Raw genomic sequence first — 27697 nt, forward strand, 5'->3', positions numbered from 1 at the left:
AGGAATATATTATTTATATTAATCAAATAATAATTACTTGGTAATAAGTTGCATAAGCTGTCATAAAAAAAAAACTGTAACTTAGTAATTCATAATGTATCATCATTTGTATACCTCGGATCTTTACTTACCAGACAGGGCGGAAGTGAACGATAGATCAAGAGACGGATTCAAAAGGCCAAAGCTGCTATAAGCAAGGTAATGTTTCTGGCGTCGCAGAAAAGTCTCCAACGATACCAAAGCTAAACTAGTCCGGACATGGTTTTCTATATGGTTCAGAGTCGTGGACGATCCGGGCATCGGAACGGAAAAAAATAGACGCTTTCGAGGTGTGATGTTGAAGAAGGATGCTCCGTATACCAAGGACCGCTAGAACGACACACCGATCCATAATTGACCAACTTTATATCGCAGACAGACTTTCCACAATATACTACCAGAGAATCCTACTGCATTTTGGTCATATTGCTCGCCGACAACCAGACAACCTTGACAAACTGATTGTGGTGAGTAAAGTGGAGGGAAAGAAGGAGGGAAGGAGTGACCAAGTGACCGCCCTCAATGACCTCCCTATAACAACTGCCATGAGAGAGACCGAAGACAGAACCAGTTGAAAGAAAATCGTCTATAAAGTTTCGAAAACCATTCGGGGATACGACCTTCACACACGTACTATATTTAAACTATAGTCCTGTCACGGTCGCCATAAATATGTCTCGTAGAGGACATATGGAGCTTAAAATAAACTCGTTAGGGTATTTCACAGGTTTAATTACTGGCTTAAGTACAATTTTGAATTTTTGTATATTAAGGGAACCGAACAGAGCGAAGACCGATAGTGAATGCAAAATTTTGTGCGGTAGTTATACAAAAAAAAAACAAGCAGGCAAGTTAACGGCTAAAAAGAAGAATATATCGTTGGTCGAATACATGGGTGTTTTGTAGAAAGGGCGAAAGCGACATTTCGAAAAATTTTTCAGTGGAACATGTTTTAGTTTTTCACGACTGTTGCATATATGTCCTGTTTTAAATCAATTCTAACACTTAAACTTAATTAAAACCAAAATTTAACGGCGATTACTACCGACGCGATCGGCGTGGCTGAATTCTGCGCACAATAATTTATTGTATGCAATAAATACGATAAGAAGAAGGCGGAAAATGCAAGATGGCTCTAATTATGTATCCGGGAGTATATTATTATTCATCACGGGTCTTTTCGAAGGAGATGGCCACAGTCGCATGCTGGCCCAATTGAAAAATTCATACGTGTTTCAACAGTCTATGTTCATCATCAACGAAACCGTGCTTCAGTGTGTTCATATATCTCGGAAAATGGTGCCATCTATTAAAAATAGAGTATCTTGGTCACAAGATCAAGAACGATAGATACACGCTGCTACAGCTGATAATGATGGGCAAAGTGCAAGGAAAGAGGCTGCGGAATATCCGCGAGTGCCTCCGGCAATGCCTCCGTCGAACAGCTGTTTCGGTTGGCTGCTGATAAAGACAGATACAGGAAGCTGACAGTCAACCGTCAGGATTGAAGAGGTACTCTAAGAAGAACAAGGTTCATCATGATGCTTTCCTTTAGCGTTAGCAAGAATTAACTAAACATCCACAAACCTACGTAACTTGGCATAAATAACGGTCATAGATAGGTACGTGCCGCAACAGGGCTTCGAACCGTTGTCGACATCTCATTTGAGAAGCAGACACTCTCCCAACAGATACACAATTGGGTTTTGTGCGTGTTGATTTTCAAATCTAAAACATACAGATGAGGGTCGTACCCTACTGGTCTGCACACATTAGCATCGCGTCGACACCTGCCCTTTATATAGAGTTTAAACCACGCTTTCACTGCTTACAAGATTATAGAAGAAGAAATTGTCGCAAAGATGAATATCGTCTAAAAAGTATACCTACTCCTATAAAACAGTGCAAAGTCTTTACTTTTTACTTATACTTCTAAACTGAATGACGTTGGCTTGTACCGGAAACCAAACGCTCATCCTCTTCATGAAAAATAATTATACCTCTAATTAGGCCATCACTGCTTTGTTTTCATGTAAATTCATGTTTATTATAAGCCCAGTCTTTTTTTATGATGCCTAGTGACGGAACGAACAGGTCGTCCGCCTCGTGTGCCATTCAGAGCTTTATATTACAAAGGTCTTACGTGCACTGCCACTGCGCCCGTCACCTTGAGGCATAAGTTGATAAGTCCCATGTGCCTGTAATTTCACCAACACGTAAGTGTGAAAATCAGGAAAGAAAATAAGCATTACTGCTTTGCGGCAGAAATAGGTAAGGTGGCAGTAATTCCCTGGACAAACTCTTTGACAAGGAGCTCTACTGCTACTAAATGTAAAACCTAGTGCACGGTGGAACACGTCATGAAATATATAGAACGTTGAATTCAGTATCGTCACTAAACGGAAAAGTTAACTTTCGAGAAATGGCCATTAAAGTTTCTGAAAATATATTAAAACTTAATTTGAAATGTTTGTTTTAATAATCATTATCCAAATGTTTTCTTTTTCGTTTAGTGGCGGTGTCGATTTCAACTTGTGATACATAGTGTAATAATTCATAAGCTGCACCGAGCGTTTTTTACTTAATTTTAATTTTACAGTTTAAAAAGTGACAGTGACCGACTGTACCGCCACATAGGAATTATAATCGTAGTGTACGATGTAGTGTGTCTTGAGTTCGTGTCATGCACCGCTGTGGGGAGATTAACGTTAACCCTTTGATAAATTAGCGACACCAAACTCGCATGTGTTGTTGATGTAGGGATTTATGCAATTTAGTATTTATAAAGTACAGTTTGTTTTTGGGTAATGGTATTTTTGAAGAAATAATATAAAGAAAAAATACACTTCATGCCCTCCGTAATATAGTGACGAAATTCTAAGAGTAATATTTAGGAAACTGAAAACAAAATTAAAAGAAATAAAGTCTGTGGTAACCATATAGGCTATTTTGTTTGTACTAAGTATTACGAAATTGTAGTTAATATGAAAAGATATCTATGTTTTATTTTGTATATTATTTTTATAAATATATTTTGTTACTTTCTCAAAACTATTACTTTTTTAATTTCGTCACTTTATTCTTGATGGTGTGTATGTAGAAACATCAGTCATGAATTTCTATATTATAAGTGTTAAGTTTACGGATTGTAGGTCCTATCTCTGGGCACTCGTCTAAGGTATTTTTTCTTTTTAACCGTTATCAAAATAAATTTTAATACAGAAAGTGTGTCAAATACACGTTGTTTTTTTTATAAATAACTCATTAAGCAAGACTACAGAAATCTAAAGACGAAATTACCTTTAACTTTATGATCAATTTCAAAAGATTTATATATTATTCCCAGCGGGCACCATATTGTTTCGGTTTTGAAGGGTAAGGGTGCTGGTGAAATCACAGGAACATGGGACTTGTCAACTTATGTCTCGGGGTGACGAGCGCAGTGGCAATGCCCCTCAGATCTTTACAATTTAAAGCTCTCAGTGGCACTGCAACTGTTATGGACAGGCGTGTAGCTTACCATCAGGCGCACGACTTGTTCGTCCCGTCACTTAATAATTATTAAAAAAAAAATAATTTATAAACTCTCCGGGGATAACATCGAGTGGGCTATTGAAAGAGCCAAAGAAGACATACTTAAATAATAATATAAACATATGTATCTACTTTTTGGGTTAAGGACAACCCCCTCATGTTAAAGTCGAGTTTATTCTTTTTATTGGTAAAAATAGGAAAAAACTTATTTGTGTTCATATTGCACTGACTGAAGATAAATTTAAAGATAAAAATAAATTTTGTATAAAAATTTAACCTAAATAATGCTCCAAACTATCGTAAACAGTAAAATTATTGTATGTTTACATACTTTAATTAAGGTTAGCAGTGCAAGTTAATCTAGGTGATACCTAAGCTGAGTAACATTGCTTACTTGTGTCTTAGGTATCCAAATCGGTGCTTATAGCATAATGATTAGTTAATATATTTTGTTCATTAGCAATAAATTACAACAAAACATGAATATTTAATTACATTAGTTTAGCATCTTAACTATTACGTAGCAACAGATACAAAATTTTTAGTGTCATCATAGTTTAATCCTTTAAACCAGTCTTGTATGGTTTTCTTACATTGAAACTTTAAACGATTTATTTTATTATACAAAAAGCTACCAAGAAAGCAAAGGAATCTATGGGAGTATGCAGTTCGAAACCGTTCAGTGGAACAAACAAACTAATTGATGTGCGTAATTACATTATTGTTGCAAGAAGAATTAATCAATTAACATTTTTTAACACTAATAGCTAAAGTTCAAGTTGACGAAATCATATATGCGCGACGGTAATAATTTAACTTGAATAATAATTCAAACGTTACGTAGACATTGATTTAAGATTATTCTTAAATCAATGTCTACGTAACGTTTGAATTATTATTCAAGGACGCTATAAGACATCTCATGGACTTATGTCCATGAGATGTCTTATAGCGTCTCTATTATTAAATACGTGATATTTTATTTCCCCCTAAGTAGCAGTGGTGTAACTTTTATAGTTTTATATATTTTTTCTCTGTAGTCCACATTAGGTCGCAAATATTATCAGTTACTTAAAAATAATACCCAAAACGCGTTATTATTCTAAGCCCAAAACAACTAATTTAATGTAATATAGCAATCTACCCTCAAAATATGAACGACGCTCGAGCGAGCTCAGACGACCATAGCATAACGAGCTCTCACTAAAATAATAATAAAACAAAAAAAAATTGGTTAAGCGCCATACAATCCGAAACCGAAACGTGGATTGCCCTCAAGTAGACAGGTTCGGGCTGTAAATTCAGGCAATGAAATGAGCGGGAAAAACAAATAACTTAAGACGTTTATATTTCAAGAAAAGACAGTTATGTAATCACATGGCATGATGAGATTATAAATAATCATATCAATTTAACGCACACACTGATAGCATAGTAGAATAATAAATATAATAATAAAGATAACAAGCATCGCAACTTCGTAGTAACGTCGCAACACGGTTTGTATGTGTGTTTGTGACCTATGGGTGCTTTCGCGTTGCACAACACTCTGGGCGCCTACCATAACCTTTCCTAAAACAATCTTATTTCAATGTAAGCTTAAAGTAAGCTTATTACAATATTACTCATGTTCGTACCATGACAAACCTGTCAACCAAGTAATGTAATATTGCTAAAGTGATAGAAAGAACGAATGATTTCACAATATTCTCTATTCCTTATTAAAAATAATAAAGAAATAATAAATAATAATATATAAATAACGCACACACTCAACATAGCCCCGCACTAGGGAAACCCTGTGTCGCGGGTGCCATGGACACACACATAGACAACCACAAATTACACCCAAACTCACGAGAGAAATAAATGTAAGCCATACAAACATTTCTCCCGGCCCGGGAATCGAACCTGGGACCTCTGCGTGGCAGTCCGGCATGGTAACCGTTCGGCCACGGAGGCAGTTAAATAACGCTATATGAACTATATAATGTCATCTCTTTCTTTTTTGATGTTCCGAATCGTCTTATCGTAATATAATGTTTAAGTACAAGTAATGTTTACATTCAAAGAGTTTTAACCATTGATCTACCAACAAATCGCGTCTCACACAAATACCACGAAAAAAATGTCCGAAGTTAATCTATACAAACGTAGCGATATGTAACGAAATATAAAAAACTTGAAACATTTAATTTAAATTGTAACGTCATTGCGGTACTGCCAAATTTAGCATGCAACAATTTAAACGGCCCAAAAACACCATATTCAGCTTCTACTGGAAGCTTAAGAAAATGCACCATATTTAGCTTCGACTGTAAATTACTTAAATACAAGAGTAATGGAGCAGTCTTTATATATTAATATCAATTTATTTTTATATATATTATTATGCGAAATTTGTACAAATTAACTTCAAGAAATAATAAAGAGTTGGGCAGATACATACATACACATATTACAAATGTGAAAATAAGCATGTACTGTAAGAAATGTACCGATATTCCAACTAAACGTAAACTCAAATATCCGTAATTCCGAAAACCGACTTATAACAAAACCGTTACGCTTTCAAGTAATTTTGATGCTTCTCACATAGCCAAAATTAGCTTTTGTTTTGTAATATTCCTAAAAAAAATACATTTGACATTATGAAAATTCGAGCTAACGTTATTTCGGGTAAATGTATTTTCTGACTTCTGACAGGTAATCCCAAGGCGTAAAACGAGTACAACAATATTTTGTTAGCATTAGTTAACGTTTAATAAAAAGTAATTTTAACAATAAGATTAAAATCAAAGCGACTCTTTAGTTTCTTTGTTCTAAATATTTTAATCGCTTATGGTTCGAACAATAAAAAAGGCCAAGAATATAATAATATAAGGTTCTTGAAATTGACGTAATGGGTCTCTGTCCATCTTTTGCGCATGCAATGAGTAGAAAAAGGACAGTTAGCTATTTGACTATTTTGTTTGCTTTTGTAAATTATATTTACGATTAATTTATATATAAATTAAATATTATACAACTGTACAAAATAACACTTCTAAATGATAACTATGATAAGACAATATATTTGTTTAGTAAAAATATGATACAAAATCCTGTTTTTACACTTTATTGCGGTAATTTATTACTGCATGATATTACAGTCGAACAAACGAAGACTGTTACGCGATTGACGCTCTATGTGCGATTTTAACGCGCTGTAGGTGCGGACACTTTTAAGCGCGAATCCGACATCCATTTGTTACTAGGTCAATGATTTTGACCGTTAAAAAAATTAAAGCATGTAATAATAAAATCTATTAAATTTACGTTGTTTCCAATTATTTTTCCGCATTTTAATGAAGAAAAATAAATAAAACAAACTGAGTCTTGATAGTCACGTAGTGAATTCAGAATTATAGTCTAGTATCAACTGCAACTAAGTGTCGCCAAATGTGCGAATAGTCAATACGCCGCCACTTAGTCACAATGTAGCTAAATACAAAACAGAGTATGCTTTCAAATATGCCAAGCGAACCGCCATTTCCCGAGCCACCAAGTAACAAACGCTACGACTAAAGCAATACTTTTTTTTCCCGCTCCTCTCCTTTACCGGGAAATGACTTTCTGACTCATAATCTCCCGCGATCTCATTAAAAATTCATAACTTAAAACTGCGAGAAACTGAAAATTTGCTATAGGTTTCCTGAATAGGCGCCGGTGCAGTTTAATCTCAATTAAACTTAAAGTGCATCTTTTGAACGTGCCTACTTAGATATAATTTCTGAAATGATTTGAACATTTCATTTACGGATTCTACGACGAGAGATATATGGGACCTAGGAAAAGGACATAGCTTACTTTATGTCACAAAAATAAATCGTAAAGGGAGCGAAATAGGGAATTAAAGTTTGTATGAGAACCAATCATTTCTCGAGTAAGTAATATAGTAGGCTACTCGAAGGTCTACACAGACGAAGTCACATCTACTACTGCACAAAACTGACACGCACATTGATAAACGCAATACATGACATTCCTTATAAATATTGGATTACAATATCGTCAGTTTTTATCGTTCAATTTTAATTTCATTAAAGAAAAAAAAAAATTTTTTTATTATACCATGTCGTGCGCCTAGTGGTAACCGACAAGCCCGTCCATAGCAGTTGCAGTGCCACTCACAGCTTTAAATCGCTAAGATCTGAGGGCCACTGCGCCTGTCACCCTAAGACATAAGTTAACAAGTCTCATGTAGCAGCACCTTTCAAAACGTAGTAATGATCACATTATCACTTGGCAGCAGAAATAAGTCACGTGGCTATATTTCCCTGGACCAAATCTTTCACAAGAAGCCCTACTGCTACAGTATACTACATAATAAATACTTAATATTTTCGATACCTTAAGGCTTACTGTAATTTAAAATTTCTTTCTAGTAGCAATGAAACGGCGCATACATTACAACCCACCGCGATTTTATGTAGTTTCTTTTACCGCAATATCTACTCGTAACAATTTTCGCCGACTGCACAAATCTTCAGCGGAAGGGAGTTCCGCAAAAAGGCAGGGAGTACAAAACAAAACACTGCCGCTATTCACAATGCACATTTTGCAGTTCTTTGTGGTGAATTACGAATTTCGTTTTTTAGTCGGAACTTATTTACTTTAAATTCAGAAGATTGTTTTATCATATTGATTCTAAAAACCATTCTAACACATTCGCGCGAGTATCGTGCTTTTGCCGATTGATGCGCTGTGGCAGATATTTTTCTCACACATTAATGCAATCATTTATATAAATGTTTCTTCTACAGGCTACGGTTTTGCATGGTATAGTGTAACGGGCTGTTTCCACAATTCGACGTACAGGCGTCTATTTTGCGTGTGGTGGGTGCAGGACTCGTGCCACTCAAGCTCCTCCAACTTCAAAATATTAATATTATTACCTAATGTGGGTGAATGGCCTAGATATTTCTTTAAAAAAAATTGTCATAGTTTCAGAAAGCGCCCTGCGACCTAACTAATTAATTCAACAATAATTCAGACTTCAGAAAACATAATTCGAACATAACTACAAAATAAGGCCGGTGGCACACGCAGGGGAGTCTCAATTCGTTATGGTCACGCCGCGTTAGGGCGGATAAGTACAGGACACTGTCTGTAATTAAGAGCCCAGTCTAGCCCTGTATTAGTATGTTTATATTATGAGGTGTACCGTTGAGAACAAAAGCGTAAGTAAAACACTTTTAGGCTGAGATTTATAAAATGAACTTAATATGTGTAAGTTTAAGCACGAAATTAAATTCACGCACTCATAGCCCCGCACTAGGGAAACCCCGTATTGCGGGTGCCATGGACACACACATAGGTAGACAACAACAAATTCCGCCCAAACTCACGATAGAAATAAATGTAGGCCATACAAATATTTCTCCCGGCCCGGGAACCAAAAACCTGGGACCTCTGCGTGGTAGTCCAGCATGGTAACCGTTCAGCCACAGAGGCAGTAAAATTTAAAAAAAGCTTTAAGACTTCATAATATTTACTTAAACTTAGGCAAACATTAGGCAAACTTAGGCGTACATTGCGAAGATCTTGCTTAGTTAGCCGTTTTTGCTTAGTCGAAGTCAAAGTTCAGTTTTTGTGTATTAGTCAAAGTTCGGATCGAAGGAATTTTTCTTTGTGTTTGTTGGACTTTTACATCATAATAGTATTGGGTTAATTGTAAGAAATTGTATTCTTGCATATGATTATTTTTTCTCACCATATCACTTTACTACATTAGTGCCGATGCGCTCCCGGCAAACGTTCATATTAAAGACGCACGCGCAGTGGCGCGTAGCCGATTATCTTATTAATGGTGAATACAGTTAGCACCGCCCACTCAGCCAGCCGCTACCATCATAACATAGTCCAAGAGCGTCGTATTGAACTTAACTTCTTAAGACTAACTACAAAAGGAAAGCTCAATGTACATTAAAATGTACTAAATATAGTTATATGCTTCAGGCCCAAGCAAGTACGTCCTCAGTTTTCTATGAAAAAGTATTTTTGTAGACACCCTATGGTCTTATAGAATATATTTAGGGGAAAACAAATAAAATATAGCCTATAAATGCTGACAATCGTTTCCTGCAAGTTGATTATAGATAAATTACACATTACAAACTTAAAAGTTCGATATCAGAACAAAAACAACATGGCCAATATGCAATGAAGTTAGTCGCTGGGTGATTATGCCAATAAAACAATTAAAAAAAATATTTTGAGAAATGAGAGTGATCCAATTTAGGTGCTGGTCCAAAATCTCATATTTTCCCCCATAGCGCTAAATTTGAACGCGACATTCTTTATTATATTGTGCACTGAGCGATTACGTGATCATAGGAATAATATTGAGTCTAAATCACTTTACATATTATGTACTTTTTAATGTACACGGACCTTAGGGGGTTAAATCGTAGTACTTACTTCGTACTGCAAGAGACACGGTGTCCTCTAAGGACAACGCGTTAAGAAATACGAAAGTGAATTAACAATTATAATTAACGAAATTATTCTAATACATAATTGGGTGAAAAGTCATATAGTTTTATAATAGAAAGTTTCAGCTTTTCCATATACCAATAAAATTAGAGTCTAATACCGTAGACTACCACACCTTGATATTATGATAACTGTTGAAAATGTTCATTGGTTCTGATTTGCAACTTATAATAATAGGTGTGAAATGAGTACACAGCGCGATGGCTGATTGTGAACTAAAAATAAATTATAACTAAATGTCGCATGAGTACGTAAAATGCTGCGTAAACACAATGTATGTTATTGCACCGTACAAGAGCAATGATTTTTATTTCTCAAAAAAAATCTTTAAATCGCTCTCCTGTAACATTGATCAAATGCACGTTCGACATTTTACCTTTCCAAGTCGAAAGATTGGCTGCCTCTTGTTCCGCCTCTGTATCCGAACGGTTACCATGCTGAACTGCCACGAAAAGGTCTCGGATTCGATTCTAGGGCCGGGAGATATATTTGAATGGCTTACATTTTTTATTTTACATTTATTTCTCACAGAGTTTCGGTGTAATTTTTCCTGTAAGGTTTCCCTGGTGCGGGGATATGAAAGTATACGTAAAATATATATATTAAAATATTTTGTGCTTATAAAAGACTGTGTCTTTTATTTAATCGCAACATATATATTATCACTACTTATTTTCGGAAACTATAATTGCCATTTTATGAAAGTTGACACTGATTTTTTTGATATTGAGGCAGGATTAGTTTTAAGAGTCTACACAACCTCAAATGGCTTTGGTTGATTCCGTATAACAGAGAATGTTGAAACAATCACTTTGAAAAAAATATATAGTAAAATTGAGGATACACATTTATTACTTTACACTGAATATTTTCTAAAAATTTTCACGATGGAAAAAATACGAAAACTTACGTCGAAATTGAATTTAGAAAACCGCTGAATTCAATACGTACTTTACATATACCAATGTTTTTTTTATATCAACCGAACTAAATAGAACACGTACGGTATACGATATAATACATTTTTCAAACGGATTTTCGTTTGTAAAAAAATAAATTCTGAAATAAAACCGGTGTCCCTGCCGCGCGACCCAAACATAATGAACCGTATATCGATAACCGTAGTATCGATTCTTAACGTGAGATATAAGACTGTGCTTTTCAATCCGGCGCATCGCAGTGCTACTTTGCGGTAGTAATGGGTAGAGCGTTGTAACCTAACCAAGTGGATTCTGCACCGAGATCCCTACCATTAACAAAATTATAATCAAACAAAAACCAGTCAACTATCTCTCCTACATAATAATTGACCTTAGTAATTAGGTCGGCTGGAGATATCGGATGTAGCCATAGACTTGATTGAGATCGAGATGAGTGGGCGGTTACACTAGACGGGAGGAGATCTAATTGCGCGTACGCAGCCGTGATTGCGATCGAGTGTAATAGCTTTTATAACATCTTTAGGACTTTAGAATTATCTTGTTATCTGTCTAGTGAGATTTGAAGGTTTGGGTTTGAAGGTTTATTCCCATCTAAGTATCAAACACAATTAAAGTTTCAATACAATTTTTTACACATAGCTTATGCGGACATCACTTAAGCTGGAAAGAATATATTATGCACTACATATCAACAAGTCATGCCACCTGGTAGCAAGCTACATGCCTATCCATAACAGCTGTAGTGCCACTCAGAGATTTAAATCGCAAAGATCTGAGGGGCAGTTCCACTGCGCCTGTTACCCTGAGACATAAGTTGACAAATCTTATGTGTCTGTAATTTCACCAGTACCCTTAACCTTCAAAACCGGAGCACAGCAATGCTCACATTACGGATTGACGGTAGAAATAGGTAGAAAAGGTGGAGGTTCTGCCCTGGACGAACTCTTTCACATGGAGCTCTACTGCTACTAGAGTGCTGAAAATCAAACTTGTAGCAATTATTTTAATATTCATTTAAGATTGAAACTTATAATTTATTTAAACAATGTTAATTTTTGTCAAGTTAGCAAATATATGCATTGAACGTTAAAATATTTTTGGTTAGTTGGACCAAATGTCGGCAACAACGGGAGAGACCGGGCAGCACATCGCTATACTGTCGATTTGTAGGTAAAATTCATTGTTCCACAAAGGGCCCGAAAAGTAGGTTTGTTTCAAAACACAAATATACGCACTTTAAATCCGCAAAAATAGTTTCATTTCCTACATTCAGATATTTTTAACATGGACTGTTCTACTCACGTATAAAAACGCAAACAAAAATTTGCCATTATAGTGAAATAATATTTGGATGCTGATTGCTTATCAGTATAACGTGTCAACCAACATTCATGAGTTTTGCGAAAATTACACCTACAAACTTTTCGTTGTTTTTAATAGTTTGTTCTAAAATTTACTTGTAAAATGAAACCTTTTCGGGTTGTCACCTCAGGGATGATGATAAATTATTAGGATTTATAACTATAATTTTCCAACAACACAATACAAAAATTCTTTATCGTACACCAAAATGGATGAATGGACAAATACAATACTATAATTAAAATAAAAAGAAATAAGCGGTGGTTTCAATAGGCGATCTTATCGCTATATATATATATATATATATATTTACATATAATAAACAATAAAACCAATACTTATATGATATGAATATTAAAAACTACTATATGCAATCGGGTTCTTCGGCTGAGTGACGAACAATCAACAACCCCCGAGGATGCCTCGCAGAGAGGCGGCACACGTGTCGGGTATATTTTTTTTTTTTTTAATATATAATAGACACACGCTTGGCCACAATCTCAACTGATGTTAAGCGACGATGTGACCGACGATGGGACGCGTTTGCCTAAAAAATGCCTATTCACTCTAGCCTTGAATAGCCCCAAATTGTATTTGATGGTGATATTTGTGATTGTAGTTGCGCTTGTGTTAATATAATTTAATCGGGATAAATTTATGAAGGTGGAAAAATTAACTGCATAAAAATATAATAATTATAAGCGCAGCTATATTACACGATTTAAACTTCACTGGGTTCATGAAATAGCAAATTATTTCCATTTAGTAATAGGTTCTCGGATCTTATAATATTCTATTATCTTATGGCCAACGCGTGTGTTAAACGTGGCCGTTAAGGCAAAAATTTTGACACAATAATTAATTTGTGAAATCATATTATGAAATACCTATTCCATAAACACCCAAAACAAACTAGGAGTACAGACAGCTGCTACACATAGTCTGAACAATTCTCTGGTAATAAACTAAGCAGGCAGACTCGATTAACGTCGGTTTCTCACACACTGTCGCCTGCCCATTTGTTTAAATTACATTAGCATGTACATAGTTGAGTAAAGTTTGATCTCCAGTACGTGGTAAGTATTAGCGCTATATGATTTGTCTTTATGAATACATTATTACAACAGAACACTGTTTTTACGGGAATTTGGCGGATGCGAGCACCGCAAGATCGGTTTTGGCAATTTTTAGGTGAGACCTAGGTAATGCAGTGGAAGTCGTTCGGCTGATATTATTAATCTTTAAAAATGCACCTTGAAAGTTGTTGAAGTGACTTTTATTAAACAATGGAGACATTTTGAGTAATTTAAACCTTGTGACAAAATTTATCACACTGAATATTTAGGCCCTTATTATTGGCTTCAAGCGCAGAATCAATTTTAATTAATATACAGTGTCCGATAATAACCTAATAAACGTCAACGATTCAAGATCACAAATGCAGCAATTCGATGGCTAAAACCACAATATATTAAAAGAACAAGTCTGTGTGGAACTAAATAATAGAAATAAAAACTAATTACTCAACTGCTTAATTAATTCAAGAGGAATGTTAATAAGTCACGCGCCCTAGTCTAACGATTTTGGTAAATTTGTTTATACTTTTTTTTTATGATTTTTTTTAATGGTGGATGAAAAAACATGCTGAAATCTAACCTAACGCAGGTTAGATTTCAGCATGTGACAGTTAAATTAATAGCGCATATGAAATGCAAAAATTAGGTGGGCCGAACTGCCATTTGTCAAAAAAAATTATTTGGTATGTAATAATAAATAAATAACACACACACCCATAACCCGCACTAGGGCAACCCTGTATCGCGGGTGCCATGGACACACATAGACAACCACAAATTACACCCAAACCCACGAGAGAAATAATTATAGGCCATACAAATATTTCTCTCGGCCCGGGAATCGAACTTGGGACCTCTGTGTGGCAGAAGATGGTAACCGTTCGGCCACGGAGGCAGTTATAGTTATAATAATTATTATTCTTTTTTTACGTTTATTGAATGTCACGATGTTTGACCGCCATGATATTCAAATATTATTGTGAGCTTACTCCACTAGTTTGTAATACAAAGATCGAACACTAAGAAAAAATTCCTTTGATCCGGCTAGATTTGAACCAACGTCTTCCAGCAAGCCGTGACAGATGCTACACATAGGTCAACATTGACATAGGTCAACTAAGCCACGGAACGAACCAGCGGACCTTATGATTTTTTAATGTGCTTGCAGATCTTTGCTTCTGGTTTTTAACGACTTGTAACAAAATCACATATCATGCAACAACACAAATCAGTTCTGTCGCGCACCGCTAGATAGCATTGGCGTCGATCGCAAATTCTGCATCGCAGTGTTAAGATTTTCCCTCGAGGAATGACTACTGTCGGCGATTCGAACACAATGTGAGACTTTTTACTCTTATTACTCTTGTCTATGATAGCTAGAGCGACATTTTAAAATGGTATCATCCATGATGGTTATGCTCAGACGCATTTATAACTAAAAGTAACAATTTAGTGTTTAGATCATTTAAGAAGCTTACTGTAATAATTATCATAGCACTTATTTTAGAATACACATTATAGAGGCATAATTACTATAGGACATGTCTAAATAATATTGTATCATAATCATCAGTTTAATCCACTGCTGGACATAAGCCTCCCCTTGAGCACGCCAACTCTACCGGTCTTATGCCGCCCGCATCCAGCCGCTGCCGGCCACCTTTCTCAGGTCGTCCGTCCATTTTCCCGCAGGACGTCTCACTCTACGTTTACATTCGGCGATCAACCCTCCTGCAGATATGCCCGGCCCACTGCTTTTGATTTTGCGAGTTATGTCGGTCACTTTACTTCTCTGGCGTATGACCTCATTCGGGAATATTATGTACCCTTGGTATAATAAAGTCGTATCGAAAGTGTTTTTATTAAACTCATAAAAAAATACGAAACAAATAAATATAATAATAATAAATCTTTATTCGCACAATATCTTAGAATACATTACAGTAGTGACTTATCCAAATATTGTTACATCATTAAGTCTGTGTGAGAGATTGGCGTCATTACTAGACCTGGACGCTCCGGGGCAAAGGTAAGTAAGTACACTTGGGCTTAGATAAATATAATTTTATAAATAATTGGTAATATTATTTGAATATGCGGCCGAGAACCACAAAAGGCTTAAATATGCCAATCTTACTCAGTGTTACAGCTTTGTGCGTTTTGCGGTTGAAGCCCTGGGTTCTTGGGGGACACAGGTGAAACTTCTAGCGAACGAGCTATCAAATCGCAAAGTAGAAGCTTCCGGTGGCCACAAAGCTGGCAATTATATCCGCCAAAGAATAAGTTTAGCTGTGGTTGTCATGTAGCCAATCTTCTAGGCATGATGTCCCAGGGTACGGCGGTCGAGGAAATTGTCTACTTTTCAACTTCCAAATACTGTATTATATTAAGTATATTTTCATTTAACATCATCATCCACAACCTGATTTCACCCACTGCTGGGTATAGGCCTCCCGAAGTTTATGCTATCCACCACGACGTTATTACGTTTAAATTATTTCTCGAAATTGGCATACATAGTCTATGTGACAGTAATAAATTACATTTATTAAAAACACGACTAAAATTTCTTTTTGCACTCAATTACGTACACGTGAAATATTATAACCCTCCCATTTTAGCATAAAACGGTTATTGTCGTACTAGTGTTCACTAATTAATTTCCGTGGCAATTTTTATTATTTATTTCAGTTTTTTATTGTGCAATATTATTTAATATTCGTGTTTTGTATCGTGAAATATTATTGAATAATTACATGGCATTACTTGAATATTTATATAACAAAAATTGCCACGGAAATTAGGTAGTGAACACTAGTATGAGAATGGCCAAAAATGTTTTCAATAAATTTCGTTCGCAGAATCTTCAAACCCTCCTTTGAAAAGTTGCCATTTTACTGACCTGACCTTATTACACTATATACTAATATGCTTATCCATGTATATCTATAGCAACAGTATATCGCAGGATCACAACCCCAACAAGTCGTATAGAGCAATATGCGTGGGTGTGAATTCGTGATGCGTGCACGCAGATTAAATTGCATTAATGCAATACTCGCATATTTACGCATCTCGTTGTTCTATCTTAAGTGTTTATGTTGTCATACACCAAATAAACGTAACGAGCGAAAATTGGATACGGTTTATGAGAATGATAGTGTATTTTAACCGTTAAATTAAAAAATCTTTAAGCACATCAAAGTAACAAAAAAAGCTATTCTGGAGATTTATTCTTACTTTAATAAAACCAAATGAGTAAAAACAATTACCAGTAAAATGTACTGTTTATAGTATTATTGATATAAAATTATCAAAAAATATCTTGATGATATTAAGAAAGTTGCCAAGACGTTTGCATTTGACTGTACCACATAAAGTAATGCGTTTAATTTTATTCGGTTAAGTCAACAAAAACAGCTTTTAAGAAAATTACTTTTATAAACAATTTAAAAACCTGGCATTTTCTAAGATGAATAGTCAACATCGCTATACAATACGAAGTTTGGCCCGTTCTTTCTACAATTCGTCTAGAATTTAATTCTAATCTTAATTATAAAGCTGAGCGTACTGTTAGCTATACCCACGGAAGAAAAAGCAATGGAAGTGTCTTAAGCCTCGATTATTATCAGAACGAGATTATTACCAAAATTCACACATTATTAATTTGAAACACTACAAAATCTTGATATTGATTGGTCGTAGTTTCAAATTTAAAAAGAAATAATAAATTCTGGATTGTTGATATAATTTAAACTTTACCCTGTTGGCATATGGTTGAAAGTTCAATGCCTTCAATACCTATTATTACAAGTTACGACGTTTTGACATTATATTGAAATTTCAATCAATGTGTTGTCATCTAGCGGTTAATTGCTGAACGACGACGAATAAGAGTTATTAATTTCATTCTCCAAACAATTTGCGGCCATATTGCTGTAGTATAAGCTTTATTTTCTTTTCCTGTAACAAAAAAGTATTTCGATAAAAAGAAAATCGAAAATGTATTAAAATAATACAACCACGGGTAATATTTTTGGAGCGGCTATCATTTTTGTACACCAAAACAGCACAATAAGGCATTTTTAGAATTTAAGAGAATTTGCACGAAAGAATGACACAACCATACCAAACTATACCAAAATGGCGCAGACTAAGCTCCGATAAGTAAGATAGTAGATAATTCATTGTTCTGTGGTAGTACCTGCTTTTGGCTTATAAAAGTCATGTTCATGGTGTCGCCATCTCTAACTTTCTATAATAATAGTCTCTAGTCTGGATATTTGTGGTACCGTCTTTGTTTCCGATTTCCATAAACTTGCTTCTTTACAGGAAATGTAGTAGCAGTAGAGCTCCCTGTGGAAGGGGTCGTCCAGGGAAGTAAGTACTGTGACCGTACCTATTTCTGTCGTCAAGCAGTATGTGAGCATTACTGCGTTCCGGTTTTGAAGGGTAAGTGCGATAAAAAAAATTTGCTACAACGCGGGAATTGGCTACGGATTATCCAATTTTTTATCTCAGTACCTTTCAGATTAACACGAACACAAATGCCTACACAAATACAATGCTTACTTGCCTTCTTTTGTATATTTTTCTTGCGTCAATATACATTGAACAGAAAATGTATACAAACCAATGTTATTTTAGATAAATTCATCTTTATTGTTATTATTGATACAAAGATCGCACAAATATACAAAAAAAATCCTTCGATCCGGCTGGACTTGAATTAATGAATTTTTTGCCAAACCGGGGCATCGCTCTACCAACTGAGCTACGGAACGAGTTAACAGACCTTGTGAATTTCTCTGTGTGCTTGTTTATGGTTTTAGCGACTTTTTTGCCGTTGCGTCATCTGTGAGAAATCTATGGAAGTCTAAGGAATATATACACAAAAAAATTATGAATATCATGGTAGTAACACCCTTTTCGTAAAAAAAACAATTCCAAAGTTTGTGGGATTATATCTACTTGCTCAGTATTATTGACAAAGGTTAACGGAAAGTGGTTGAAATCCAATAAACCTGACTTATCCCCTTATTTGCTACTCTTAGAGGTGGAATATTTTCTTCAAATTTCAATGGGACCTATACTAAGGTACACTCTTTCCGACAAAAAAAGAATCATCAAAATCGGTTCACAAATACCAGAGTATTCGCGTAAAATACGCACAAAGAAAAATCACGATATTCAATCAATAAATATCACATTCATTAAACATTGCTGATTTTCAAGAATAATGACCCAATCCAAAATTGATCTTTTTTTAATTTATTACTGAAGTTTATTCAGAAAATGCTCAATTTAATTGTGACTGGATTCCAAGCTTTTCATTGGTTATAATAATCACATGACAACATTAGGATGGTCTATGATTCGTCGGCTTTGGGCGGCAGACGCTTTTCAATATTTCCTGATGAATTCGATGCTTTTGATATAGGTCATTTTATCAAAAGCATCGAATATTCCAGGAAGCCATTGATAGCTAGCCTTGATTAAATCAACATTGATGCAAAAGAATAGGCATAATACGTTTCGTCACACGTCGCAGACAATACGTGTAAATAATAATTAGTCATTAGAATTTTATTATACTATTATATCTATAAGGTAATTTATGGGTCTTTGTAACCTGAATACAAGTAACTAAATAAAAATAAGTAGTAGTTATATTAATTCTAACAATTGTGATGTCAGGAGGCTCTCAGATTGATAGAATTACACAGATATGCAGACACAATCCTTGAAAACGTGACATATCTTGTCCGACGTCCAAGTTTCCTCCCAAATAGTCTCCCTTAAGCCAGCCAATATGCACCGACGGAGTTCCATTCCAAACCTCGATCGGCTTACGTGCAATACGCAGACAGGATGCAAATGCTTAAAGCAAACGTCTTGAAATTGTTGATTGGCTGCTGAGACATAGCCTGTTTGATTTATACACATAGTGTCCTCGGCTCTTTCTTATATTTGTAGAGTTGATATTACACAAATGTCGAGTAATTTTATATTAGATATCGATGGTTTATATTTATTTTTTTAGAGAAAAGGGAGTAAATACATAGATCAAATTAGTTAATTTATCATGTTTTTATTCAGCTAATATTATTAAAAGAATGTTCGCTGTTATATAAGTTGGCAACATCATTTAATTTTTAAAATACTGCTGTATTTAAAGATATTTGTAACTTTTAAAAGCCATTTTGCCTGAATTACGAACTTAAGTACACATAACCGGTGTCAGAATGCATTAGCATTTATTGAGATTAGAACGTCATATTTGACACTTGATGATTGTTATTATTCAATTAATGAACCTAAGTCTATAAATAAATATATCAAGTTACTGGACGAACAAGTCGTGCGCCTAATAGTAAGATACACGCCTGTCCATAACAGTAGAAGTGCCACTCTGAGCTTTAAATCGCAAAGCTCTTAGGGGCACTGCCACTGCGCCCGTCACCCTGTGACATAAGTTGAGAAGCCCTGTGCCTGTAATTTCCCCAGCACCCTTATCCTTCGAAACCGGAAAACAGTAATGCTGACATTACTACTTGGCGGCAGAAATAGGTAAGGTGACGGTACTTCCCTGGACGAACTCTTTCACAAGGAGCTCTACTGCTACTAAAAAAACAACTTTGTATTTTATTAAGCGAAACTTTCTTTTCTCGTTTATAAATTGGTTTTTACTAAGCTTGGATCTTTGGACAACGCATAACTTCTTCTATTGTCAAAAACGATAGAAGAAATGGTTCTTTGACTTAGGCTAAAGTTCAAACTGTGGGAAACTTGGATTATCGAATTAAGTTTTCTTTGGCATACGTAAAACTAATTTTACGCCAACTCCAAATATTTCCAAACTAATCACCATCATACAGCACATGTTGTTATAGCTAGTAACAACCGATCAAATACGTGAGATTTCGTCTTGATAAGGTCGTCCCTATTCTGAATATTTAAAAACCTACATATTATTCAAATTACACAAATAAATTCCCTTAGTATAATAAAGCCAATTGTGTGCATACGTCAAAAATATTTTTATCACATGAAATTCATATGAATACTACGACACAAATGAAAATATCTCTCCTAAGCATCAAAAAGTTCTCGACAAATTTATTTCGTACAATCTTTAAAACTCTCTCTTGAAAAGTTGTCACATTGTAAATGTGGCCATATTGCACCAAAGGTGCAAGTAATTATTGTTTTCCTTAAATATAGCCTATAATAGCCTATAATAAAGCCTACCTTAGATAGATACGCTGAGGTTCGTTTTCTTTGTATATTTGAACTCATGACCCAAAGAAAATCGAATATTCCCGTCGAAGTACATATAAAACAACAATTATTATTCATTATTTTCGGGAGATAAGTTTAAAGATTCTACGAAAAAAAATTGTCGGTAACCTTTTTATGCTTAAATAGGGGAGTATACAATTAGACAAAAACATAATAGATATTTGTTTCATATATAGTTCGTACTAATTCCATTACTTTCATATCTTTAACTGCCTCCGTGGACGAACGGTTACCATGCCTAACTGCCACATAGAGGTCTCAGGTTCGATTCCCGGGCCGGGAGAAGTATTTGTATGGCCTGCATACACAACCCAGTCTTAGAATATTGAAATTGTTTAATGATATTACTCTTTAAGTTTTGTTTTTGTTTAAATTCCGATAAATCGGACACGTTAACTAATTGTAACTGTTTTTAAAAGATAATGTTGTGCTGCATATTATGCCATTTAAAACAGATATTTGACCACTTGTGACTTAGAAGCATTTTAGTTAGTGGACGGCAGTATTAGTTTCAAATTTCATGCATATCGCATGCATATTAAGAAAGGCCGAGTAATTCCATTCGGAAATTATAAAGGTGAATAAATATTAGTTTATTGAATATCACGATGTTTTACTACGGTGATATTCAATTATTTTTTTGTGAGATTATTCCACTGGTTTGTTATTATTAATAGAAAAATCAAACACTATAAAAATTCGTTCGATCCAGCTGAGTGAAGATAAACTTTCATATATATCTCACAGATGGCGCTACGGTTAAAAAGTCGTTAAAAACCTAAAACAAAAATCTGCAACAAGCACATAGATAAATTCGTAAGGTCGCCTGGTTCGTTTTGCAGTTCATTTATGTGAACGCCAAAAAAGCTTAACTGACTGTACTTGGATAAGTTTCTTCGTCATCTAAGATATGGGAACTTGTTCTATGAAGTTTTATGTGTAAACTGTAACGATCATCAATTATTTTTACCTATTACACTTTTTGCAATGTCACCTAATCGTTTTTCGCCACACCGTAAAAACAATGCGTTTTTGATTACCAAAGAATACATCAATAAGGTTTCTAAATGTCATTTACATTTCACTGGCAGGACTTGGACTTGAAATATGGACGTAAACAATTAATGCAGATAAGCCTGGAATAGGGAATCGGATTAGAAGTAGCAGAGTATCGATCGTCAAAGTTTGTCCGACAAAGTTACGTGTCCGCAGTTTGTACATTAGTGTTTGTACCTTTTGACGAGATAGGATTTGCAGATGAAGGTATTTATGTCTACTTCTATACTATAAGTACAGACAACAGTACATCAAGCTACATATTGATGTTCCGTTGCTCTGGGGTCGATATTCGAACAAAAGTGTATAGTTTGACTTGCTGTTGATTGTATATATTCTAAGATGCTTAAATAAATTAAAAATTAAAAAAATTAAATAGTAATCGCTATAGAAAACCGAAGTCGGTTAAAAAGGTAAGTAATCTATAAAGAAACAGTACTCAAATGCTTTAAGGATTCTTCCTACTTCCACTTGCAAAATAAATAAACAAGAAAAATGACTATCATTTATAGAGATGCGCCGAGTGCAAGTTTTACCGAGTTACTGAGTACCGAATATTACTCGGTTTAACATTTGCCGAGCCGAGTACCTACTCGGCCGAGTTATTCGGTTCATTACAACCGGAACGCGATGATCCTAAAAGTCCCATTGCTCTAGAATTAGACCGATATGTCAATGAAAGTTTATTGTCGCGAGTGCAGAGTCCTTTCGAATGGTGGATAGGGCATAAAACAAGACATCCAAAACTGGCACAGTTAGCACGAGTGTTTTTTTATGTACCTTCAAGCACTGTGTATAGCGAGCGGTTATTTTTCAAAGCGGGTAATGTGTATGAAGAAAAAAGGAAGAAAGCCTTGTAATCCTTTATCAAAACTTGCCTTTGTTAAATATTAATAAAGTAAACTTTCTTTTTAAATTACTAAATTGCTACAAATTGTTACAATTGTCTAGAATTTGTAGTAATAAATCTCTTTTGATTATTTTAAATATATTGTTGGTTTTACTTTATAATTATGTCTATAGCTGTAATGCTTTATTTTAACTGAGTAACTCTTCTCATGAACCGAGTTATTCGACCGAGTACGAGTAGTAAAAAAAGGCCGAGTACACCGAGTATCGAGTAGCAAACGAGTACTCGGCGCATCTCTGATCATTTATTACCTCAACACGTCTGAACCATAGGTATATGTATTTCATTATACCAAGTGACAGGTTAAACAAACAAGTCTTGCGCCTGAGAATGAACATTTGAGGAATATGTGTTTTTGTGGTTGTCGGTGACGCGAGCAGTGGCAGGCACCCGTCACCGAAACGTAAGTTGATAAATCCCATGTGGCCAGTAATTTCATCGCTCACCCTTACCCTTTATAATACTTTACTCTATAGTATCTCGTAGTCTATGGTAACCACCACGAAACACGCATTTAAAACACATTAGTCCTGAAGCTATGACGTATCAATAATACTACGTCGAGGAAATTGAATCCACCTAATCTTACTTTGAGGTGGGAAATGCTAGCTGTCTTATTTGGAGACATTGAATAGGACTGCAGTATTAAATCTGACATTGAATTACTGTGTTTTCAAACATTGTTTCTTTCAGAACAATTAATTTTAGTAGAGCAATTAAAAAGATTCTGATGCACCAGGTCGCAATAGGTAGGTTTTAAATATTTGCTCAGGAAAGCTTTTTCAAATACAAGCCCCATTTTATCAGATCACAAGTGTCATTCCGCAACATAAATTTTCGATAACCTGACATGAACTGGAAGCTTTGATTTGTGTCTTTAAAAGGTATTTTTAACCTTTCCAACATGCAAGCCGAAAGCAAGTAATAATTAAACAACAAAGAAGCACATGATTCAAAAATATTCGTCATTGTCAGCCTACTGGTGGAAAATAAATCCTATGCCTTTTGTAGTATTGGATGCTGCAAAATAACGCTGTACACTAGTATAAGCAAAAAATAATGTCCTTAGTGTTTTCAACGTCTTACTTTTATATTATCCTAATATTAGTGGTGTGTACAATAATTATAATTCGATGTCCGATTTAAAATGTTACATTATATAGTAGTTCTGTATTAATTGTAGTCTGTTATCTGTTGTTGTACCATATACCCACTTAAAATAAAAAAATGCTTAAGTATATTTTACATTCTTCATTAACCTATTGTGTACTGTAACCTGCTGGGCACAAGTCTCCCCGAAAATCCTCCATAGCTCCCCGACTTTGATTATTTCCCACCACTCCTTCTCAAACTCATCAAGATCGTCCCGCCAACGCCTTCTCTCAGACGTTTCCACAGTCGCCTTCCATCTTTGGGTACTCAAAGAATGACGACTTTTGCCCACGTGTTACGTTGCATCCGGTTAACGCGGCCCACTCAATTACATTTGAGCCTGGCTGTTTTGCTCCCTACATCAGCAACGCCAGTCATTGAACACAGTCAGTGAATGCGTTCAAAATTATAATACTCAGTCCAAATTAATCTTCCCTATGTCACTATACGTAACGAGTTGTTCTCAGTTCGCATATCGAGATTATTAATTCGGATACAGATCCGATCGCCGCCGGATACATCCTCTTATCTCAACGGATATGGATATCCGAACGTAACGTATCGGATTTCACTTGATTTTCCAATATGTATTGGTTACGCGCCTGAGGTTTTTTGATCTGAAATATTAGTTTTTTTCTTTGTCGTCAACGGTACAATGTACTTATAGTAAACCTTATCATCAAAATCAGCCCATAAACATTCCTACTGCTGGACACGGGTTTTTTTCTAAGAGAGTTTAGACCATAGTCCCAGGATACCTATTATCCGGTAATAGTACCTACAGCTCATTGTGAAAGTGTTCGTCCAGGGAAGTATTGCCATCTTACCTATTTTTGCCGCCAAGCAGTAGTGTGAGCGTTATTGCGTTTCGATTTTCAAGGGTAAAGATATTGGTGAAACTACAATCTTATCAACTTTATAAGGTGACGAGGGCGGTGGCAGTATCCTGTATATCTTTGCGAGTTAAAGGCTCTGAGTGGCTCTTTATTGCTATTAATGTTTTGCGCTCATATATATTGTATGGTATTCCTTCACGTTAAAAGACAGGACATAATAATTAATAAAATAATTCTCAATGCATTCTAAAAGGTTCAAGTACAGTCAACTTCGCTTGCTAATACCTACTTTTGTTTATAAATCAGCGATAAAGATTATTAGTGGTGATTAGTGGAAAGGATGTTGTTGAAAAAATAAGGCCTTCCAGCTTTTCACTGAATCATGTCATGAATTAGCCCTTTTATAAACTTAATTAAATTATTCTACGGCCTCATAAAGACACCTGTTTTGATTAATTCTCCCTTTGGGTTCAGAAACTTTGCGACTACTCTCACCTATGACGTCATAAATTATGCGCATAGAAACCAATCTCAACTCGTATAAGATTCCATGCAAATGTGGGTCCTTTTAGTTCGCTGTAATGGAATCCAAACATATTAATTTTGGGTAGTGATGCGACGATACTGTATCCGAAACGGTTCAATTTTAGGAGATTTGCATAACGCATAATATATCATAAGCATTAATGTTTGCACATATGTTTCGTTCGTTCGATTTAGTTACAAGAAACACCTACGTGACATAGGACGATACTATAGCATGAGGCAAACTTTTTATAGTGTATAGTCACACTAAACACGCGACTTCTTTCTTACAGGATTCTAGTGAGATCAGCCATACCAATCAAGACTGGCGAACCACTATACCTCTGCTACACGTGCTTTCACCTACCGTCACAAGACGAGAATTCTTACTGGAGTCCTGTTCTTTAACTGCGATTGCCCACGATTTGCAGATCCTATGGAGCTGGGTACACATTTAAGTAGGTACCTTGAAATGCAACAAATGCGACAATGGAATCATATTGTCGACCAATCCTTTGGGTAGGTTATTTACGAAACATGACATGTATTTCATTTAGTTTAAATTCTCAAATCAACAAAATTATTGTAAAATATGCACATACTGGATTAAAGCACACCAGCCGTTACCTTGACCCCTATCTGGCTCTAACTATAGTAGCAGTAGAGCTCCTTGTGAGTTTGCCCAGGGAAGTACTGCCACCTTACCTATTTCTGCCGCCAAGCAATAATGTGATTATTGTTTCGGCTGTGAAGGGGGTGAATTTACAAGCACATGAATCTTATCAACTTATATCCCAGGGTGACGGGCGCAGTGACAGTGCCCCGTAGATTTTTGTTATTTAAAGTCTGACCGGTATTGCAGCTGTTATGGACAAGCGTGTTGCTTACCGCTGCGTGTAAGCGTGTTGTTAGTCACACGAATTATTTTTTTTTTGTAAAGAAAAGAAACAATTACATTGTTTCTCACATTGTACAGAGCGCAATTGTTTAAAAAAAATCTACTTCTATTAATATTCTGATTACACTTAATTTTAGTTTCACTATATCAATCTTTCACAAAATAACTATGGTCTTTGTTTGCAAACCAATATTAAAATTAAGTTTTTCTAAATTGATTCGGATTTTTCGGATCATTACAATATCTTTGATACACATCCTTTATACATCACTAAACCCACATCTGTATGTCAGGAAGTTAGAACAGAAACTATCCGGCCAAAGGTCACGGAGTCGCGAATAGTTCTGCATTTACATACATTTCCATAACACACGATGTAAAATATTCTGGGCTTACAACTTTATGTGGTTTTGAGTGTTAATTTTCATATACCAATTTGTGTAATAGTTTGTAGGTTGTGAAGGATAAGAGTCCGGTGAAAGTACAAGCACATGGGACTTGTCAACTTTATGTTTGAAAATGACAGGTGCAATGGCAGTTGCTTGCAAATCTCAGAGATTAAAATTCATATTGTTAATGTAGCGTAAATTAGAATGTTCTTTGAAAATTTAAAATAATTAAGGTAATGATTAATAACTTCTGTAAGCATTATTAGACATAACTGGTTGATGACTTTACCATCTCAGTCACCTGTAACCTGTAAAAGGATCGAAACATTAGTCTGTTTGAAAAAAAAAAATAAGACCCAAAAAATTGTTTCATTTCCTATGTGACCCAACCTAAAAGACAAGACATTTCCTATATGATAAAACCTTTATTTTTCTTTTTTTGCATGGGCAAATCCTCCTAGGATACCTCTTAAAGGTTATGACTTCTACCGGCTAAAACTCCACGGTGGCCTTCTTACCAGAACCCCCCCCCCCCCCCCGCCATGAACGAGACCCGCCCCCCCCCCCCCCCCTCACGACGAAGCGGGTCACACCGCCCCGTCCTCCTCCTCGCGGCTGCCAAACTTACTGGCGACCGGAGCCCCCGCTCCAATCGCCCGCAGCAGCGAAGGTACGCCGCCGCCGAGCGGGATCAGCCCTCTCCCGATCACGCTCGGCGACCTCCTTCTGAAGCATCACCGCTTCGCAGAAGGAGACCACTGCCTCATGAGGCTCTTGATCTGCCAACATAGCCGCTACTATACCTAGTATTATCTCCCCCGATCCGGGCAACCAAGATGTTCCGCTCGGAGGCCCAAACCTGTGACAAAACCTAAGAGAGTTCTCGATAATACGTTATCTTGCTCCTTCCATTATATGCTGTAGGTAAGTAAACTAGCCATATATATATTTATTCTGTAAGGTACACTAGTTAAGATAGATGAACGCGTCAATAAACATAATTCAAACAAGATTTGTCGCAACACAAATTCACCGGTCCCGGCTAATATTTGCGGAATTATCCCCGGATTACGGCTCGTGTGTAGCGAGGATTAAATTTGATCACGTGATCTATCCCGACCATTGCCTACGTGTGTATTA

This window comes from Hyposmocoma kahamanoa, unplaced genomic scaffold (genome assembly GCF_003589595.1).
Source record: "Hyposmocoma kahamanoa isolate Upper Pololo Valley unplaced genomic scaffold, ASM358959v1 65, whole genome shotgun sequence".
Lineage (NCBI taxonomy): Eukaryota > Metazoa > Arthropoda > Insecta > Lepidoptera > Cosmopterigidae > Hyposmocoma > Hyposmocoma kahamanoa.